Source organism: Saccostrea cucullata, unplaced genomic scaffold (assembly GCF_032062105.1).
Source record: "Saccostrea cucullata isolate Sc308-1 unplaced genomic scaffold, CSIRO_AGI_Scuc_v1 ctg6008, whole genome shotgun sequence".
In the NCBI taxonomy this organism is placed as follows: domain Eukaryota; kingdom Metazoa; phylum Mollusca; class Bivalvia; order Ostreida; family Ostreidae; genus Saccostrea; species Saccostrea cuccullata.
In genome coordinates this window covers 44,554-60,848 of record NW_026937670.1, presented here as the reverse complement: position 1 = coordinate 60,848, position 16,295 = coordinate 44,554, and the positions used below count along the sequence as shown (strand labels likewise).

The following is a 16,295-nucleotide window of genomic DNA, read 5'->3' as shown; positions in this document are numbered from 1 at the left end:
TGAGCATCTTGAACATTTGGGTAAGTAGATAATATTTGATTCAAATTTTCACAATTAATAGGTGAGTGACCAAGTTCCCATAAATTCTGACAATTATGTGGCAGAATTGGACTGCGACTGGCCCTTTGAATACTGGAACCGCTGGTTCCTGGAATGGAAATGTGCACGATTATTGAAATTGGTCTGTGATGAAGATTGTTCTGACGCAGCAGTTGAATTAACCTTGAAACATTTCACCAAAGGATGAAAAGCATTACATTTTAGACAACTATGCACATAATTGCAATTTGACTTGTTGCAAATGCCCTGATAATTATAATTGTAGCATTTGTTGCGGGGCTGCAATGACTGCTGGCGTGATAAAGGGTTAGTAGGAGCAGTGGACGACTGCATATAGATCATCCACAGCTCTGCATCAACAGAAGCCCAACTTACAGCGGTGTTGTAAGATTTTTTCAGCCTAAACTGAATATAATATTCTAACCAATTTCCCTTGATTTTTTCAGCCCCCCTCTTTATCAATGACATATACTTAAACAATGAGATTGCTTCAGATGGCTGTTTGACTAAATAAATTGATGCAAAAATTGCAAAAGCATCTAGCCATTGTGATAGGTTTGAAATTTTTTGTTCCTTATGCTTAAGCTTTACCTGAAATACACCATCTTCAAACACAAGCTGATTTTGTTGTGTCAAGGTCGGATCATGAAAGAGAAGTGTACCAAAATTTATGAATTGATTATTGAAAATTTTTTCTTTCACTTTCTGAGGCAAATGCGCTGCTAGGGGTGATGCGGTGCTAATAAATGGATTGGCAAATTATCTAAAGGGTCAAATTGAATTGTACCTTGATTAACTTCAGCTGAACTAGCGGGCTGCAGGGGAACTAAGGAGGTGACAGTGGACACAGTCTGACTTTGAGTCACGATCGGTGCCTGGTGAGTCACGATCGGTGCCTGGTCAACAATGGCGACATCATGCGGTCGAGGGAGTGTTGCTTCAGGTACACTTCGTTTTTTGGCCCTGGCTGCAGAATTTGTCGTTGTTGTCCGTGAATAGGGACTTCTAGACTTCGAAACTCTCGATGCCCGTAACATACTTATGACAACTCAGAGATGAGACTGCAGATGATGATCGATTAAATCGTTTAAAAATTTTGTGCGTCTGCTTCACTCAAATTACGGAATAGAAAGGAATATTCTAGAAGACATGCGCATTCAACAAATATTTTTGAGCACCGAAGCCGATGAATTATGAACGTAATGATTAGGAGTTATAGATCTTAGCAATGTAAAAAACTAAGCTGCGCGAAATAACCAGGTTTATCCATATTTGATAAACTCCATTAACAAAAAAAATATTTGAATCATCTTATTTAAAAAATCTTCTCAGTCGGCGCGATTTAATGGGGTCGGTCGCGTTAGGGGAAACATAGGTATTTTTTATTTTGGCCTGAGAGAAAAAAAAAACTCGTATTTTTTTTTCTTCTATATAAATATTAGATGGTATTCGTGGGATTCAACCCTAGCAATAAAACTCCAGCGTATCATGTACTATTACAGCTTTTTTGTTAATTGTAGGGATTTTACATTAAGTGTACTTTAATATTAGATGGAATATCAAATAAAATTTTGATATAATTGAGATTTTTTTTTAAATTGTTATCTGTCGCTCTAAAGGCGCTTTGTCCGCCTTATCCCCCCCCCCCCCCCCCCATCTTCTTTTGAAATCAATTTTAATAAGAAATACATACATCAAATTATTTTTTTTTAATTTTAAAGAAATTTTAAGTCCGTCGGATCAGACGTAAAATGGTGCCCCGTGTCAAGGATGACAACCCCCTTGGCACGTAAAAGATCATTACGCTGGAGTTCGAAAAAGAGTAGGCTGACTCGGGGCCGCCAGAGAAAGCAAAATCTTTCAAAAAACCGATTATTTAAACTAATATTTCATCGAAACATGACTCAAAAATAAACAATATACACTCAATCAAGCATAAAGTGGGTCAAACTCCAAGGCCAAGAGGTCAACTTTGGTGAAACCTAAAGAAAGGTCTGATCACAAGAAATATAATAATATTATATAAAAGTCATAGCCCCGCCCACACTAGAGTTATAGGCAAGGTTAAAGATTTTGTGTACTAACAGACAGCTAGACAGACAGACGGACAGGGCAAAAACAATATACCCTCGAAGATTCTATTACAGGGGCATAAAGAGAGAGAGAAAGAGAGCAACCTTACTTTTTTTCCTTGGTATGGATCTCTACTACTGACAGGCAAAGCTGCATAAAATAAATAATATTTAAAAAATCTATTAATTAATATCTTGCGAGTTTTATTTTATGCATTATGTATTTAATATTGATGGGATTGGTGCATTTAAATTGCTGCAGTTTCATTGAGAAAAAAGGATTATTCTAATAGATGTAATTTAATTAAATATGCCTCTCCCAAGGAAATAGAGTTGTGTTCCATCCAATGTCAATGAACTAAAGTCTTTGACTCTTAAATGCTTGTCCCCTAGCTTTTATTTAGTATTAATTAAGGAGTATATATGTGAAGTATGAAAGCCCTACCTATTACCGTTAAAAAGTTATGGCCAAGGTTCAAGTTCTTTTAATAAGTGACGAAAATCTCCAAGGTCAAGGTCCAAGTTGTTGGTCTTGTCACAAAGAATAAATATGTGAAAAATGGAAGTCTTAGTATCTACCGTTCAAAAATTATGACCAAAAAAAAGTGGAATTTTTGTGTAAAAGTGGCTCAAACTTCAAGGTCAGTGTCAAATTTGGTAGTACCCAGAGAAAGGTCTTGTCAGATGGAATACACATGTCGAATATGAAAGGCATAGCTCCATTGAATTAAAAGTTATGGGCAAGATTAAAGTTTTTGTTACGGACGGACAGACAGACGAATGAGAGATTTCCTTACTAATAATAAAACTTTGACCTTGGCAATTACTTTTGAATGGTAAGGGCTACGGCTTTCATACTTCGCATGTATTATGTAATCCTTGTGACAAGACCTTTCAAAACCCATTGCTATGGTGGAAAGCTAATGAACTGTTTATCCCTCGCATGTACAAGCTTGCAATTAGATATTGTTGAGTGCTTGCTACATCAATAGCTTCAGAAAGAGTCATTTTCTGCTTCAAGGCATGCCCGAGTAGCTAACACAATAAACTAGTTGTGCTGATTGCGGAGGGTTAATGCACTGGCATTTCTGAAAAAAGAACAAGTTTTTGAAATATTGTAATGGATTATGGGAAGTGAAATTGGATTTATAAGTTACTGTCATGATAATGATTTTTGTTGATTATTTTTCTTTGTAATTTTACTTTGTCTCAGGAAAAAACTCTTTTTTTTTTTTTTTTGTTATCATATTTTGTATTTTATTCAATATCAAATGATTAAGATTGAACATATAGTTATCTTTGATCACTGTGTTAAATTTAACCATTTTTTGAACAACTGGGTCCTGATATCCAAAATCTAAACAGAGATATTGGCAATGAAAAACTTCAGCATTTCTTCAGTACAAACTTAAGAGTACAACTTGTACAATTAGCCTAATCTCTTTAGCTCCATTGGACAGAAAACAAGAAATTGTGAGAAGGTAAAGTGTCCGTTTATCTGTTCGTTCGTAAACAATTTTCAGTATAACTTGGCTCACAAATAGACTATACTAAGATAATAACTATATCTGTTTTTGATTTCGATAAACGATGTTGCAATGGTTATACTAACTTAAAATAGAATATTATTTTCGATATGCAACTAATACCGTTTTGGTCTGATTTCAATAATACTTTGCGACAAATAGACTACACAAGATACGATTTTTGATTTCGTTGAACGGTGTTGCCATGGTAACCAGAAATAAAAGTTTTGTTAATTAATTCATTTATAAAGACTCCACAGATAAGCAATATTCTGTTCATGTGTATCGGTTTTTCATTTTGACAAAGGGTGCGTTCATATCTCCGTTTATAAAATAAAAATTTCATTGAAATACCTTTATATAGTTACTCCTCCTGCAGATATGTTTGATCCTTATGTAATGTTAGTGTGTATGTGAGATACATGTTATTTTGGATGAATGATGTTGCCATGCTAACGTAACTAAAATCAAAACGTTTGTAAAATTCTCTTCAAGGGAATGTTCAGTTTTAGTCTACAGTTTTAGTCTGATTGCAATTTATCCAGAAAGAGAAAATCAAGAATAATTATTCTATTAATTGATGTCGCAAAACTTACCTCGTCCCGATACTTTTTTCTACGTGGTGTTTCCGTAAATATACATGTATGAATAAAACATCTGTATTGGAGAGCAACGTCAAACAGCAAACAGGGCTTCCTTTTGTTATGAGTACAAACCAGTAGAATTACATTCTCGACAGATTTATTTTTTGTCAGCATAAATTTGCATATTACCAATGGTTAGTATCTCCGGGTTGAAGAAGTTCATTGTTTTTTGTCCCCCGCTTGAAAAGTGGGGGATATAAATTTGGGTTTGTCCGTCCGTCCGTCCGTCCGTCTTTCTGTCTGTCTGTAACGCTTTCGTTTCCACACGATATCTCGAGAACCCTTTGAGCTTTTGCAATGAAATTTAGCACAGCAACTCCCTATGAACTAAAGAAGACCCCTATTGATTTTGAGGTCAAAAGGTCAAAGGTCAAGGTCATAAATAAGCAAATTCTGTCTGTTTAAACACTTTCGTTTCCACACGATATCTCTAGAACCATTTGAGCTATTGCAATGAAATTTTATATAACAACTCCCTGTGGCCTAATAAAGACCCCTATTGATTTTGAGGTCAAAAGGTCAAAGTTCAAGGTCGTAAATTTATACATTCTGTCTGTGTGTAATACTATTATTTCCGGGCGATATTTCAAGAAGATTTTGAGCTTATGCAATGTAATTTATATCAAAACTTCCTAGGACATCTCTCGCCCCTCTCAAAGTGCCCCGCCCCGTTTGTTTTATTAGTATTTTTAGTATTTATAGTATTAATTACATGTCGCTATTTTTAGCGCAGGGGCATGAGGAGAGTTATTGCGTATGTGGTAGGATTGGATTTTACATAGTTAGTAAATAACAATAACTCTTATGGGTTACGATCGTTTATTGAACATTCGGAAACTTTCTAGCTTTATACAATGATTTGGGTAAGTTAACGCCCTTGTCTGGGTTATACAATGAATGCAGATTTTGATTGGATAAGAGAGACACACCTCCGTATCGCGGTGTATTTAAAGTCCGCTATTTTACTTATACTTCAGTTGGTCTGGAACCTTCTCAAAGGTTCGTACCAGCTCACTTTTTGATTAGAGGGGTGGATCCCGGTCCCTGTCTCTGTCTCGTTCAAATCGTTCATTCGTTCACCATTATCCTTTTTGTTTTCCTTATTTTTACGTCCATTTTCCAGTTCCTTATTTCTATTTTTGGTAAACCGGTTAGGTTAGGCATAGTAGATTTTTCGTGCAGGGGTGGGTCACTTTCATTCGGACTTAGCGTTGGGTAGGAAGGGCTCTGGACATTGTACATTTGTTAGGTAGGCACTTATTTTTATTGAGGCTCATAAGTGTAAGGTCGTTAGTACATCAGTTTTTGTTGTAAATAAATAAATGTAATATTTTTGTGCTGTTAATAAAATACATTTGTGGTCATAATAAATATTTGTTAATTTGCAAACTCTTGTTATTAAAATTCTTGGGTTAGTAAGTCACTTTCGTGACTATTTGAAAATCAAGAGGTTTATTGGTTAGTAAGAAATTGGAATAAAACGCGAAGTACTATTATTAATAAAGAAAGTGAGTGATATTAAAGAGGTATTTTCATACGGTCATTTTCACTACACTGGTATCGTGGAATTTCCTAAATTGCATTGATACCATGTAGCGAATTCCGGTTACATTGGTGCCGTGAGTGGTACCTAGTTTGAGGGTAAAACCAAATCCTGTCACACTGGTGCCGTGACGGCCCCTGGGCGTGGAGGTTAATGTACTGTCAAATGTAGTTACTTTGTAAGGTAAGATAGGCATAGACCTTCCAGAGGTGAATCTGTGTTAGTGATAAGTGAGAAATGAATATATGACGTGCTCAATATTCTACACACTAAAACTTTCTATTTGAGTTAAGCTCTGTTTACTATTCCTCTATGAAATAAACACATTCCTCACTGTAGTCAGCCACGCACGAGCGAAGGTGCATTTAAATCAAACACTCGATTGACTTCATTCTATTTTTATCCGACAGGTGAATTGTTGTCACTAGTAGCTTATGTATACAGTTTGATATATATTTGGTGTGAAGCACCTTTATGGCAAGCCCCCTTTTACTATTTATTCGGAAAATAAATTTCATCTGAAAATTACAGAGATATCTCTCATTATAGAGAGATATCTCTTAAAAATAAGAGATATCTCTTAACTTAAAGAGATATCTCTTATTCTAAAGAGATATCTCTATAAGAAAGAGATATCTCTTAAAGTTAGAGAGATATCTCTTATACTTAGAGAGATATCTCTTTTTCTTTGAGAGATATCTCTTTCTCCTTGAGAGATATCTCTTTCGTAATAAGAGATATCTCTGAACGTTAAAGAGATATCTCTGATCGTTAGAGAGATATCTCTTTCAACTAGAGAGATATCTCTTTCACCTAGAGAGATATCTCTTTCACTTTGAGAGATATCTTTCCAAGTTAAAGAGATATCTCTTTAAGTAAAAGAGATATCTCTCTAAGTTTATCTTAAGAGATATCTCTCAAAGTGAAAGAGATATCTTTCAAAAGGGTCTAAAAGAGATATCTCTGAAGCAAAAAGAGATATCTCTTTATTGCAAAGAGATATCTCTCTTCATTATGTTTATTTAAATTCCATTTGAAATGACTTCTCCCTTAACCGGAAGTGAACTTTTTATTCATTATTTTAAAAGCTGAGAAAATTCGGTCCAGAGTCTGTAAGTCTCGTCACGTGACTCGCGAGATTTTACGATAATTTTCACTTCCTCGCACATGGTCATGGTGAATGTGTATTGAGTTCAGCATGTTTCTGGTTTACACACAGCTTTCAGGGGGAAATTAAATAGTTTTACAAAGCCGAAGGGTTAACGTTGTCCGACTTACGATGTATGAATTTCATGTCATAAGAAATTGGGTGCGAGCGTCCACCAGGAATATTTCGATCGAAATACAGGTACATGTAAACAAATCAGAAAGTGTCATACGTTTCTTGTTTATTTTGAGGGAAAATGAAGTGTTTTATTCTTAACCGAATGAAATAATTTCAAAATTATCTTTTGCCTTAATTTGTTAACAGATTTCTCTTGAATCCGAGATGTTATTCATCAGCTGATTATAGAGGAGTTTTGTCATTGATGGGAACCAACGTCATATTTATGATATTGTGGCTGCATCACTTTTGTTTGGGTAATTTTTTAATATACTTTTTATGCCCCCGTAAACGGAGTTTCGGGGGTAATTAGTTTTTGTCGTGTCCGTCTGTCTGTCTGTCTCTCTGTTTGTCCGCAAAAACTTTCACCTTGCCAATAACTTTTGATTTAGTGGAGCTATGACTTTCATATTTCATATGTATATTCCTTGTGTAAAGACCTTTCTTTGGGTACCACCAAATTTGAACTTTTGACCTTGACCTTGGAGTTTGACCCACTTTAAAAATACAACATTGACAGAAATTTTTGAAGGGTTAGGACTAGGGCATTCATACTTCACAAATTTAATCTGTGTGACAAGACATTTCATTTGATTTCAAGAACCTTGACCATCTGACCTTGACCTTGGTGTTTGAGCTACTTTTTACAAACTTTAACCTTGACCATAACTTCTGAATAGTTGGGGCTAGAGCTTTCATATTTCACATGTGTAATCCTTGTGACAATACCTTTCATTGGATATCAAGAATCTTGACCCTTTGACCTTGACCTTAAAGTTTGACCTACTTTTTACAAACTTTAACCTTGGCCATAACTTTTGAACGGTAAGGGCCAGTGCTTTCATACTTCCCATACATAATCTTTGAGACAAGGCCTTTCTTTAGAACACAACAACCTTGACCCTTTGACCTTGACCCGGAATTTGTCCTATCTTTTAAGATGTTAACATTGGTCATAACCCTGGAGCAGGTGTAGTTAGTGTTTACATTTCTCATTTCTTGTGAAAAGACCTTACTTTGGTACAATTAACATATTTGATTTGCATTTGAGAAAGCTTAACTGTCGCTAAATTGCCGTACGGGGGCATCAGTGTTTCACAAACACATCTTGTCTTTCAGTAAATTTTAACCTGCTTTGTATTAATGGATTATTTTTTTGAGCATTAAATGTTTGTAGCAATTTAGATCTATTTCACAAGGATAAGATGTTCATATATTTTGCCATCTCTCTGCATTAAATAAAATTTAGATGACCATATTTCTCACTTTAGAGAGTATGTTTCCTGTTTATAGAACATGGTTTATGGATTTTGGTAAATTTTTCTGTCTGTTCAAATTCGCCTGCATGGCACAGTGGTTAGAGTGTCTGCTCTAGTAGAGTCGCGAAATAAGGTGTTGATCCTTACATCATGAGTTTGAATCCCACTGTGGGATGTGGAGACCTGTCCTTGGGATGATACAGTATAACTGTGGCCCCTTGTTGCAGTAGGTCAGGTGTTGGCACAAAAAAGATCCCTTCCTGCTCAATCAGTCAATGGCCCTGAGTGCTGAGTATAGGTCATTAGGACAAAATTTGCAGCTCTCCACTGTCGTTTCCATATGAGTGAAAAATTCTTGAGAGGAACGATAAACAATAAACAATCAATCTGTCTGTTCAATTTATTCACTGATATTACACAACTGTAAACTTATTTTATAGCAGAGGTACAAGAGAACCAGTAACACAGATAAAAGATACAGTTCCTAAGAGATCCAAAGTCAGCAGCACCTAAGACTATACTGACTTTGAATTATCAGCATCCAAAACAATTTAATGCAAATCAAATACAGGTATGAAATTGATGCAACAAATAAGTTCTAAGACAAATATAAACTTTATTTTTTATAAGACATAGCATATCAAAATGACTAATATACTAGTCAACAACTGGCCAGCTTTAAAAATATATTTGTTTGATGTACTCCTACCCACTTTTATCAAGGTTGGCAGGTAGGTTGGTAGGTACCGGTAGTTTTTTTATGCCCCACCATGATTATGGCCTGGGCATATAGTGTTTGTCATGACTGTCTTCTGTCTTTCTGTCCATGCGTCACACTTTGCGTTTAGCTCAGTTCAAAGCCCAGTTTCAAAGAAACTATACAAGATATTTCATCAAACTTTGCTGATAGATATTGATAAGAGCTATGCAACTGCATCAACATTTTCTGTCCTTGACCTCTCCTTTGACCTTGACCTCACTTTTCTTAAATTAGTGTTTAACTTAGTTTTAAACATACCATTCAAGATGGTGTTACAGCAAAACTCGGTTATAACAAAGTTGCTGGGACCTATGAAATTACTTCGCTATATCCATAATTCATTATAATCGTATAAGAAATTCATTGAAATTTTATAGCTGGGAATCCAAGATGACTTCGCTATACCCATGAATTCGTATCAAACTTACCATACTGATGAGAGCTTTTCAACTGAAACAAACATTTTTTGTCCTTGGCCTTTCTTTTGACTTTGACCTCAATTTTCCTAAGTTAGTGTCAAACTTCATATGGTGATGCATTCTGATGTAAGCAATTCAACTGCATCAACATGACGTTGACCTTTTATTTGACCATGACCTCACATCTCTGAAATTAGTGTCAAACTTCATATGCTGATACATACTGATGTAAGCAATTCAACTGTAACATTTTTCAAGATATTCTGATCAAATTTCATACAAATTTTCATTTTGCATGACTAATATACCCTTGGCGGGCATTCCTGTCCTGTGGACATATTTCTAGTTTTTTTTTCTTATGTCTTACAGCATTGAATAAATTGATAACTGTCATATTTAAAACCACAGACTCAGAAATCTGTTAATGTTTTCATTTAGTTACAAAGACTTTGTATTTATAAATTAAAAAGCATCCTAAAAAAAAAATATGATACCTTATCTTTAAAACATCTATGGAAATTAAGGGGGGTGTTAAAAAAATTTAAGTGCCCCTAAGAAATGAATGCAAATGGGTAGGGGCTATTTTAACAGGTCGGTCAGAGTACATCAAACAAATCATTTTTTTTATTGTTGGCCTAGGAAGGGTACCCTAAATATGAAAATGCAACAAATATTTTTAAATAAAAAGATTTTAAATGAAAATATTTTTTATGTATAAAAAGGACAATTTTTATTCTGATTTTCTTGTAAAATCATTGATAAAATTTAATGAAGAAAGTTAAGATTTGTATCAAATAAATGGATATTTGTAAGATTTATAACTCATTATTTGTCAGGCACCTTAGTCCTACATCATTATCAGTTGCACATACAACTATGGCCTATGTAATAATTCAATATTACAGAAGCTTGCTAAATTACAGGTTTTGTCTGTACATCTGGCAATCTTGGGGCAATACTGGATGGTTTTAACTAAGAACTGATCCAGCATGAAGACCAGCCATGTGCCTCACCTGTCATGACATTATTAAAGGTAAGTGTCCCTATAAGCAAAGAATCTGACAAAGCAAAACCTTCATCTTAGAAGATTTACATTTAATACTTATTTGACTGGTAGTTTTAATAATTTTTTTTTCTTCTACGCAGCCTTTTATTTAGCATTTCTGAGTACTGCATGGTATATGATTGCCATACTTTCCCAAAATTTTTTTTAAATGCTTTATTTTGAAGCATTTTCCATATCCATATATACACTGTACAAACACAAGACAATTTTCACCCACTCACCACCACAATTGCACACACTCACACAGTGCACTTTCTAAAATTAAAAATAATGAGATGTTTGTAAAATACTTATGCCCCCCTCCCCCCACATTGGAATTTTTTATCTAAGTCCAAAAAGGCATTACTCTGTCAAAAATGGTGCAAGGATACCCAAAAGAGAACTTGACCTAGATATTCATGATCATCTGATAAATCTGTATACTAAATTGCATTTCACTATGTGCAACCTCTGCAAAGGAAATGAACAGAAACTGCAAGTAATTGGAATTTTTCTAAGGCCAAGGGGTATAACTCTGTCAAAAATGGCGCGATGATCATACCCAAAACAGAACTTGACCTAGACATTCATCTGATATACCTGTAAGGCTGTATACCAAATTTCATTTCAGTGCAATGGTTGTGAAGAAAATGAATGGAAACTAAATGGACTGACAGACAGCCGCAAAGCAATATGCCCTCCTTTCTTCAAAGGGGGGGGGGGCATAATAAATGTACATATATGTAAACATATGACAGTTAAACATACAATTTATCCAAAAACAAAACAGATGTACCCAAATGTGTAGATATAAATTAATAAAAAACAAGTATATACTGACAAAACGTCAGAGATACTCAAGCTGTAGAAAGTCAGCTAGGAAGTGTCATTAATTAATATCCTAAAATGGTATAAGATGAGGGCTATTAAGTTCAATCTTCTGTTGAATAAAATACAGGTAATTGAAACAAAATTCATATATTGAATATTGAATATAATTAATCGTACTACTTTTTAAGATGAACTTACGTTCTACACTTTCAGGAATATTTTATAGGGGATAGTTGCCGTTTCTCAATTTGATGAAATATTTGTTTATTTAGACATTTAATATACTTCAAACTCATGCGCGGATCTAGAGGGGGGGGGGGGTCAGGACCCCCCCCCCCTGGAATTTACCAGGTTAAAAATGTATATACTAAAACAAGGAAAAAGTTACCATGGACCCCTCTTGGAAAATGCAGACCCCCCCTGGTAAAAACGAATATCAATATGTGTAAAATGGGTTTGAAAAGTACTACCCCCCCCACTCCCCCCTCCCCCCCCCCCCACGAAATAGGTTTTTGACGTTTAGGCAAGTTTTACTCTTGTTTTTTTTGGCTTGTCAAGAAATTTCTGGGATAGGATTTTTTTTTTTGACTGAGCTGGAAAAAATTCTGGATCCGCGCCTGAAACTATAGACAGTTTTTGAATTTTTTGCTTAATAACGTACATCACAACCATAGGCGTCGGAACTGGCATTGAAAATTGGGGTTTACGTAATTTTGTTGGTTTAGCCCCCCTCCCCCTTTCAGTTAGGCCCCCACCCACTTTCAGTTTGCTTCCGACGCCTATGACAACATTTAATATACATCAATCCAAACAGCTTGTTACAAGCCTGTAGAAAAGTTTTTTCAAAGAGGGGGGGGCGGGCTGCAACTAATCCACGTGACTACGGATTCATCCAGCTGTGCGACATGTCCAATACATATTCCGTACGAATCCAAAAGAAGTTATATAGGTTCCATTACCAAACTGACGATAATGCTATTTTTTAGAAAAACAAACGTACGGATGAGGGAGAATTTATCATTAATAAATTTATTTTGTGCTATTATTTTATTGTCACTCAAAGTACACATCATTTACAGGCAAGTGAGTTACAATATCAGTTGGGGGGGGGGGGCATTTTCTGGCCATGCATATTGTAGAATTTGTTAACGATGGGGTAACCTGCCGTCACCTTTCAGAGTCACCAGTGGACTCGTCCATGGATGCTTTGTCGGCGACTGAAAGTTACCTGAGATTCCTACGCTAAGGAAAGCGCAAAATCTCTGTATAGAAGCTGTTGCGGCTGCGGGGCTTCACTCGTTGTTCATACGCCATAGAAAAGAATCCAACATTAAACACTTAATATCTATGAATATACAAAAGTTTTCAAGATAAGCTTCATTTTTGTTTCTAGAAATATTTTTCTCTACCTTGAAATACTATATTTTCGTGTTTTAAAACTTAATATATCGATGACCTAGCATCGTTTTAGATAACTCAAGCCCCTCTAGGGCTTGAGTAATTACAATTTTGATTTTTGCATCACTTGTTGTACACATTATCATACAGGACCCATTTACTGAGTATTTTGTCCTTACATCATGTACATTGAAAAACTTTTTCACAACATTTTCTATGTTTCTGTAATACTTGAATAACTTTACTGCATCAATAAATAATGGTTTACTATCTTGTGATCTTGAATAGTAAATAAAATTTTTTGCAACTAATAAAAGAAAATTTTCTAAACAACTTCCTTCTATATTAACAAGTAAAACAGTTCTTTTGGATATTTTGTAATCTTTTTCAATGACACTAAACCTTTGTACAAATTGATTCCAAAATTCAGTCACATTAATATACACAATCATAAAATAAGTGAATTATTGTCTATTGTTTATATCCTGTTTCTATGTCTGTTTGTCTTTTGTCAACTTTAACCTCCACCATAACTTTTGAACCATGAGAGATACAGACTTCATATTTAATATGCCTACTCCACTAATTAAATTCTTTCAAAAGACACCAAGGTCAATGACCTTGTGACCTATATGCTAAAAATAGCTTTTTTTTTAAACTTTCGCCTTAACTTTTGATACATTAAGATAGAGAAATCATATTTGGAATGCCTTCTTCATTAATTATGCTCTTTCAAATGACACCAAGGCCAGTGAACTTTTGACCTTTAATGTGACTTTAATGCTATAAATACCATTTTGAACTTTCACCATACCTTTTGTACCGTTAAAGATAGAGACTTCATATTTGATTTGCATACTCCACTAATTAAGCTCTTTCAAATGACACCAAGGCCAATGACCTTGTGACCTTGACTATGACCTATATGCTCAAAAAAACTTGTTTGAATTGTTGCCGCCTGGTGCATATTGTTTCACAAACACATCTTGTTTTGAAGTAGTTTTAATATTTGAATTTCTGTAGAATTTTATGTTACATATAAAAACCAAAAATTTTTAAAATCAAAATCATTTTTATTTCAGTACTTTGTGACAGTGGGATGATGGAATATTAAAGAATGGACATGGCTCTATATTACTGCATCAGAGATCAATCCAGGTTTACTTATAAATCAAAGAAAAACACTTAAACAGTCAAGCATCATTTGAAGCTACATGTGTCACCGCTTTAACAATATGCCTGCTTATATAACCAAGAAAGCACAGTGACCAGTTGTACCTATGATGTCGGACAAGATCCCGAAAAAACTTCCAGTACACTCATCTCTACCTGCAAAGAATTGAAAATTCTAAATGACTTGTATCAACACTTTTGTACTTTATCTGGCTTGTATTTTCAATACTCATTAGCTTTTAGCTTCCTGCAAACAAAATTTCATAAGTACTAACTTGCAGGTGTAAAATATTTGAAACAGTTTGCTTGTCCAAAAGGAAATTCTGCCAATTAGCAGTGGCATGAGCAGTTGATTGATGTCACAGTTCCACCGGCAAAGTATTTGTAGCTGAATGGTGCCATGTAAAACACTTTTCACAAGAACATGGAAAACATCCTAGAAGTGAGGATCTACAAGAAATTAAGAGAATACTTTCTTGAATATTTTCAATGTTATAAAATGCTTGTGTACATCCTTTATATGTAAAACTAATTACGCATGTAACTACCAAATATACAAATTAAACTTCAATCCTTAAATTTGTTCTTAAGTTTATTTATATTGTATTAATTAAAATAAGCATGCAATATTTGTCTTGTTATACTGAAGGATTCAATGTTAAGAAAATGTCGTTCATTGAAAAAATGTGCAACCATTCTGCACAGTTAGCAATTTTCATGGAGAACCTATCGATGTGCATTTGCAATTGTTGGGATGACAGGCACACAGTAGAAGAATTGTACTTGTTAATAAATGTTTTTTACCAATCAAATTTCAAATTGATAATTTAATAAGAAAGCATATGACAAATTTAACTATCATTATGGCCCATTGATTCACCATGGTGTTTGAGCTTTTGTGGACTTGATACTTAACTAGTAAGTTTGAAATATTGAAGTAAAGAAAAGTGCAGCCCAAAAAATTATCCTGTACCTGATTTAAAATGAGTGCCATCCTTAACTACTTGGGAGTTGCCGCACTCTTCATGAGTATAAGAATTATTGGATATGCCTCATTAACAGGCCTATACTGGTACATGGATGACACATTCAGTCGAAGCATTGTCCCTTTTTCAGTACCTCCTGGATCTCTATAAAATATGACAAATGTAGATAAAATGTTCTACCATTGAATGATGAGTGTCTTATGGACCCAGTGCAGACCTGTTTGGTGACAACATTGGATTAATTGGGGATTGTTCTAGCTAAGACAAATAAGAAAATTCCTATTTCTAATGCCTATAAATAAAATGTCTTTCTCATAATTGTAAGAGTATTTGGGAACACGGGCACCTGAAGTATGGATGATACCCCCCCCCTTTTTTTTTTTGTTAAATTTAAAAAAAAATATTAAAAAAGGGGGGGTATTATCCATACTTCAGGTGCCTGTGTTTGGGAAGGGGGTCATAAAGCTTTACAGTTAATATATTGATCGTACATGTATGTCGTTTAACGTCCTACAGTTAATATTGAAGTTGAATATATACATCCCTGTTTACATGAAAGAAGTAATGTTGGACGTTTTTATTTTCGGAGTATTAATTAATTAAAAAAGAACATTAATTCTATCAGGATTATGTTTAATCGACGTAGTAATCAATGCTGTATTCCCGTGATCGATGAAATTGGGTGCATGTAGGCCTATTTCGAATTTGTTTTTATTGACTTCGCATTCTATATCCCCGGCTCAGCTGTCCTGTGAGCTAAATAAATGAAATAAATATAATATGGAACCAATCTTTGGGGGACGTTTTGGTTTGAAATCCTGTTTCTTTCGCTTAAAACAATAAAGCAATTAAACGTTGTTTACCTGTATCAATCAGTCCATTTTATCCTCTTCTTTTCAATAACCAGAAAACGAACGACTTAACAGACATTACTTCCTGTTTCGCTTTCGTTTTTAACGGGAGAATTAGTTATTTTATTATAAGGGTGATTGGAAAAGAGATATCTCTTTCATTAAAAGAGATATCTCTTTAGCGTAGAAAGATATCTCTTTTTGAAAATCTAAAGAGATATCTCTCTAATTAAGAGAGATATCTCTTTTAAACTTGTTAAAGAGATATCTCTCTAACTTTAAGAGATATCTCTCTCGTTTAAAGAGATATCTCTCTAGCTTATAAAGATATCTCTCTTACTAAAAGAGATATCTCTCTTTCAAAAAGAGATATCTCTTTTGTTTAAAGAGATATCTCTCTAAGG

At 34.6% G+C, this 16,295-nt stretch overlaps 2 long non-coding RNA genes across 3 annotated transcripts; one reads left to right on the top strand and one right to left on the bottom strand.

Annotated features, from left to right (window-relative positions):
• The first annotated feature begins 6,933 nt into the window (after nucleotides 1-6,933).
• On the top strand, nucleotides 6,934-14,681 carry LOC134248631 (uncharacterized). Of its 2 annotated transcripts, XR_009988087.1 has the most exons (5): nucleotides 6,934-7,193; nucleotides 7,317-7,426; nucleotides 8,869-8,999; nucleotides 10,531-10,640; nucleotides 13,964-14,681. It is a non-coding gene; the product is annotated as an uncharacterized LOC134248631 (long non-coding RNA). The 2 variants fall into 2 exon arrangements; XR_009988088.1 differs by lacking the exon at nucleotides 8,869-8,999 and having other exon boundaries at nucleotides 6,950-7,193.
• On the bottom strand, nucleotides 13,934-15,983 carry LOC134248632 (uncharacterized). The gene is made up of 4 exons (XR_009988089.1): nucleotides 15,904-15,983; nucleotides 15,028-15,184; nucleotides 14,330-14,504; nucleotides 13,934-14,210 (listed from the first exon to the last, which is right to left on the bottom strand). It is a non-coding gene; the product is annotated as an uncharacterized LOC134248632 (long non-coding RNA).
• Between the last annotated feature and the right edge of the window lie 312 nt (nucleotides 15,984-16,295).